Source organism: Octopus bimaculoides, chromosome 1, assembly GCF_001194135.2.
Source record: "Octopus bimaculoides isolate UCB-OBI-ISO-001 chromosome 1, ASM119413v2, whole genome shotgun sequence".
Classification (NCBI taxonomy): domain Eukaryota; kingdom Metazoa; phylum Mollusca; class Cephalopoda; order Octopoda; family Octopodidae; genus Octopus; species Octopus bimaculoides.
The window spans coordinates 149703683-149710556 of NC_068981.1; positions in this window are offsets into that span (position 1 = coordinate 149703683).

Genomic DNA, 6874 nt, shown 5'->3' on the forward strand with positions numbered 1-6874 from the left:
CTACGTAAAATACTGTCTATGTGATCTCAAATTTTAAAGCAAACACATAATTTTCTTATGGTTTCTTAAACATTCACTTGAACAAAACTGTACAAATCCAAATATATGGTACCCTAGGCATAACACCTACATGAACTTCTAACTTGTTGTCTCTTGAGGTCTCTGGGTGAGACTTGGATCCAACTTGTACAAATGCAAAACAAAAGTCAAACATAAAATAATAATAATAATAATAATAATAATAATAGATAGAGAAATTAAAGCCAATAGGCTAGATATAGTTGTCAGAGATCATGGAGAAAAAAAATGCTTTCTAATTGATTTATGAATACCAGCAGATGACAACGTTTCTTTAAAAGAAATGGAGAAACTTACAAAATACAAAGACCTGGAAATAGAGGCAACTCGAATGTGGAATCTAAAAACAGAACCAACTCTTATCATAGTAGGCGTATTAGGTATAATAAAAAATATTCAGACAAATACATAACAAAAAAAACAAGACTTACAAGTATATATATAACATACAGAAAATTGCACTACTGGACACTGCCCGGGCCCATCGAACGGCTCCCGTCCCCTTATATCTTAGAGAACACGCCTTGCTCTAACAACGCAACCTTCCTGCTTGTCATTGAAGAATTAATCAAGAGCCAATCTCTCCGCCAGCACGTCAGTCGCAATGCCACTCTTAAGCGCCTCTTCTAGCCTTCTAGCTAGCTCTCCTTCCCTCTATCCTCCAAGTCTATTTTCTTACTAAATCCTACTGCTTCTACTCTTATAGCCCTTTTCATGATTATCCACCAACGGTTGTTGACGATTGCGCTTGATAACTTTCAATGGATTAACTTGCTAACCCGGTTTCTGAGTACTCCACGCACCGAGAAATACATGTTCAGATTCCACTTCCCAGCTCTGCTTATGGACCCTATCTAGATCGACTGTGCAAATCAGAAATTTGTGGTCTGTATACTCGAAGACTTTGAACTTCGAACTGTGGACAACCTATGCTACTTGTTTCTCCTGACCTACAAAATACCCTATTTAAATACGATCTGGAAGACTCGGTGCTATTTTCCAATGTCCACATTGGCGCATTCGGTAAACCCAGTCGGTATCGCTCAGCTAACTGGAAACAATTGAGCAGTTTGTGAGTCTTTTGCACCCCACTCTCTTATCGGCTAGCCCTAACCTCTCCAGGCGTGCATCAAAATGGCGATTCAATCTGCGACTAGATTAAAAGAGCGAGATGTCCCAAGGAAAACTTCGAAATTCTGAAGAAATTTGTTTGCCCCGCCCCAGTTGATGCGTACACAGCAACTAGTCTGAAAGCACTACCTTCGCTGTTGCTCACATCTAGAACCACCAACTTACCTTCCGGGTCTAGGATGATCGTCTGTACCTCGAGATCCTGGCCTTTCCTAAACAGTACAACGCCACCCCATTCTAGGCCGACTAAGAGTTGCGTAGATCCCATAATCGTCGAAAATGGGAGCTAGATCGCGTATGTAGGAAATCCTGGTTTCGCTGACGGCCTTCACATCCATAGATAGTGACCTGAGGTTATTGACCAGGCGTCCCTGCTTCCAAGGCGACCCCAGGCCACGAATATTTACTCTAATTAATCCCATGCCAACCGGAAAGACCTGTGAAAAAGAAAAAGAGCGAGGTCACTTAGCCTGCCGGTGATGTTGGCAGTCGCATGACCTAGCCTCCAGATCTGGTTGGAGTTTCTCTGGAAAACTCCTTTAAAAATCCTTTGGAGGCTATTATATTCGGAGTTCCCACGTCGTGTGGGAATACTCTAGCACCGAATGTTTTCGTTAGTTGTTAGTGGCATACGCACTATGTACAAAACCAAATATATGGCACTTTAGGCATAACACCAACATGAACTTCTAACTTGTTGTCTCTTGAGGGCTCTGGGTGAGACTTGGAGCCAACTTGTACTAATGTAAAGCAAAAGTCAAACATAAAATAATAATAACAAACAATAATGATCATAATAATAATAGAGCGAATAACAAGAGAACCACAGTGCATAACAGGAGGACCGCAATGAATAACAGTATGCCCGCAGCGAATAATAGGAGAAACGTAGCGAATAGCAGCGAATAGCAGCGAATAGCAGCGAATAACAGGGGGTCCACAACAAACAAGAAGCGAACTGCAGTGAATAACAAGAGGGCCGCAGCGAATAACAAGAGGACCACAGTGAATAACAAACAGCATAGACGTGTGAAGGTAAGTTAAATATGGAACCATCACAAAGCAGGAATTAAGAATTCGCCAAAACAATGAAAGAAACGTATGTTTTAATGTAAGCCATCTCAGGAAATTGAATTATTATTATTATATGGAGTACATATTTACGAAAATAGCTTCCCTCAGATGCATCGTCACAGCAAAATATGCAAGAAAATGTAAACATGTGGGCTGCAGTGTCTCTATACAAAAACTGCGAAACCGTGAGTAAACTTTTAATCACATATGAATTCATATCTCTACAAATATTCTATACAGATAAACATTGCTGTTTCTTGGTTTCTCGCTAATGCATCAATAATAGTTATAAATTTTATACAAACCACAAATTGACGCGTAGATAACAAATACTGAACACACGGAGTTTAAATTTCTTTAACCAAAGAGGCGACAAACCTCATTCCTCTGAACTGGAAAGGAACAACTTTGATCAGTGTTCGGTAAAAAAAAGCTATAAATATAGAACAGAGAACAAATGAGAAAGTAATTGCAGTGAATTTCATCCAGTGAGCACTGGGCAATCACTATACGAAAGAAACTTCAAAACGTCCAGAGGCAGTGTTTTCTCAAGAAGTTAACGCCGCAAAGTCGGACCCATCTCTCAATGTCACTGACCAAAGAAATATCAAAACCAAAACGACCGATGGACAGATAACGACTGCAATGAAGTGTTATATGCACTCTACACTACAACACTCCCCCAAACATACAAAAATAACCTCATACAGTAAATACCGAAATGAAATTAACCCTCTTCCCCACAACATATGCCATAGAGGTCCGATACCCATCAGGAAGAACACAAACAACAAACAATACAAATGCTAATAAGACAGAAGGCTTAAATGAAACCCCATAGCAAAACATTCTGGTGCAATACAATGCTCTCCAAACTGGAAAAAATGCCGCACACATCTCACCAGCAAGTGATGCAATAGAACGTTAATGTTTGCTAGTTCCAGTAGGTGGGTTATTGAACTATTGTTACATTTTGTTATTATTAATGCGGTACATATGCTGCTCTAAAGACTCTCTAAGACTCTTTAGATGCTTATATGCTTATAAATGCACTTTTTCACAATGCAGTAGCAATGAATTTGAGTAACCGTGAACCTAATTAATGATCATAATTCGCCTTAAGGTATGGATGAATTAAATTTAGCTGTAACTTCCCCATTCTTATAAACACTAAGTAGCTATTTAATTCGCTATGTGAACATATGTGCGCCAAACCACACCTCTGTGTATGCTTATATATTTTATGCGCGAGAGTACATGTGCCATACAACCTACGCGAGGGCGTTTATATATCCATATCCGTAAACGGTTATGTTTAATATTGTTTTCCATGTATTGTGTATTCGTTTCTTTTCTGCACCGTTATTTGTTTTATTGATCTAAATAAATGAATCTATATTTTTTTAATTTGCTGCTTTTCTTTACACGATCTAAGGAGATATCTTACATAACTGTTATTTTAACGAGTTTTATTTAGCACCCAAAGAGACACATCTACACCGTCGGATGCTTCTGATCCAGTTCTTAAGTATCTTACTCGTGAGGGATCGATGCTAGATGGGTCGAAACAATTGTAGTGATTAATAAAAATTCTAGTATCTTCTATCTTCCGTCTCTCTCATTAAGCAAATACACAGCGAACGCAGTGAAAGTGTGTGTGTGTGTTCGTATGTGTGTGTGTGTTTGTGTGTGTGCGTGTGTGTGTGTGTGTGTGTGTGTGTGTGTGTGTGTGTTCGTGTGTGTATTACAAACAAGGAATTAACAAAATAGAATTTGAATTCGGATATTGATAAAGTAATAAAAATATATCAATTTTAAAACAAAGACACTACAAGTTCATCGATGTCACCTTATAGCTATGCACAGTCATAAACACACATATAGTTCATCTATGAACATATGTATTCTGTTTCTGCTTGTACGAAGTAAAAACAGTGAAGAAGCAGTGAACAAAGAAAAAACATAAAGTTATTTCTATATTTTATGGTTTGCCATATGTAAAATTCGAAGTAAAAACACTTATATAAATAATTAATTGTTCTGTTGTGAACTTTTTTTTTGAATATTTGATGATATTGTTATATACACACATTCGCACGTATTTCTTCGTAATCAAATTCTTTTACACTCACACAAATACAAATGCACACTCGTACATGTGTGTGTGTGTGTGTGAATGTGAGAGGCGGATACATAAATGCACACATGCATACATACATCCATACATACATACATCCATAAATATGCATATGACACTAGCATATACGTTGAAATCTCTTAAAATCGTCTTGTATATTCAATGGCACAGAACCTGATATTTGCTGCATTATATTTCCCATACAATAGATCAATCATCGTACTCAGCCACATTCCGCATTATTGTCACAATACAAATGATCTACGAACGCATACAACCATATTCAAGATTACATTTGCCAAGACATCAGATATATCACCACATATAACAACATTTACTACAGTGTTGTCAATAAAAATAAATCTGCCTCATCATCCATCAACATTCAGTATTTTATGCTTAACATTATAGATCCGTCATCACATCTCACATCAACCACTTCAGTGTTAATGCAATATACTTCTAATAACAACACTAACCGCAATATTGTCAAGACTATAGGCCTATCACCAGTTGCAGCAAAGCATGATACAAGAACAGAAAAGGAGACATGCTCATTTTCCAGCAAGACGATGAGTAGGGACACATCAAAACTCGAAAAATGCTTCGGTGGCATAAAGATAACAAACATACATTGAAAAGACTTAGCAGCTGAAAGAGTTATTTGCTAACATGTATGACTGTTTCTACTAACTTCGTTAAATTCCCGCTTCAGTGAGGCAGTTTATAACACATCGAATGCTTAAGAAAACGTCAATTGAAGTTATTTCGTATATAACTATTTCTCTAATATGCACACATTCCAAAATATGAAAGACTAATCGCTAACATCATTACCAAACATACACACCTCTTCTCAAGATCACAATTAAGATTCAGACCACAATACACAGCCATCACAGTGATCAGGACTTAATTCAACGAATATATGATGGCGAAAGCATCAAAAGTCCACCCACATTAACCATTTCAACCAACATCAATACAGTGAAAGATGCTCCCAAGTCCATCTCCCATTTTGCATTTATACAAAAATACTCAACGCCACTATGTGTGTGTGTGTGTGTGTGTGTGTGTGTGTGTGTGTGTGTGTGTGTGTGTGTGTGTGTGTGTGTGTGTGTGTGTGTGTGTGACTACTGCTTACGTGCCTTTGCTTATGGCAGACCATCAAAAATGATTATAGTAACGGTCGAAGACATTCATCCTCCCTCGCCTCTAGTACATTGTTTCTCATGGGAGCGTATGCAGCTAACAAGAGCGATACGAGATTCTGTGGCCCTGAGAGCACTGAGAGTGATCCCGAACAATAGCATCGTTGGGTTGAATACGACGTCACCTCCTCTCTTCATACATTCGGTTTCAAAGTGCTCTACTCCAGTATCACACACAAACCTCCAAGCCCCCAGATTAAGAGCCAACCGATTGGGAGGGACACCACATAAAATTATATATTACTTGATACGACCATGAAGATGAAGTTATGGACGTCCATGTCTTGATCACACATTCGCTACTAGTTAATTTTACCAACCCAGTCGAAAGCGACCGAAATGATCTAATCATATTTAGATGAGAATTTCAGCGCAAATTTTCTTATAAATTCGTGAAAACACGTGATTTCACCATGTACACATTTGAGCTACACTGTCTGAAGTTTATCCACATACTTGTAAGAAAGTTAGAAATTTGAGCATTTTTAGGAAAATCCTATGTATTTGCGCGCGCGCGCGTTTGTAAATAGGAGTTGTTGTCTGGTAAGAAGTATGCGTCCCAACCACAGCTCGAATAAATTTTGGTTAAAAACACAGTAACGAAAGGAGCTTAAACTACGACATAGAAAAGAAAGATAAATTCTGAGCTGTGTGCCAAAATCTCTGTGAAAGCAGTTTAAAATCCACACTTGATGGGATTTTAAATTTATTTCTTTCCGCTGTGCGACTGCTTTCGCTTTTAAATGTACATCTCCCATTCTCACCACAACCCCTCCCTGTTTTATTATCATTACCATCATCATCATCTTCATCATCATATCCTTCTTCATAATTCTCTGACATAGTTAAAACATTTTTAGCCAAGTCTGAAAACATCATAAAACAAGATGGCTACTAAATTAGAAATTTACTTGTTAGCAGAAATCTCTCATTTTGTATTGTACTACTTAAACTTACATCGATCGATAAATGCTAATTACATGTTTCTTTTCAAAGTCGATTTACAGAATAAGTTGTTGTTCTATAACCGCAGGTCAACCAGATTAATACTGTTCAAATAATGACTATTCTGTCATTATTTTAAATTGATTTATAATTGATTTTAATAAACTACAGAAAGATTAAGTGCAAAATTTATTAACCATACAAACATACATTGATATACATACAGCAATACATATAGCAATGCCGAAATTCTTCAACATATCTTTAATGATTTGCCTTCTTAATAAATATATATATA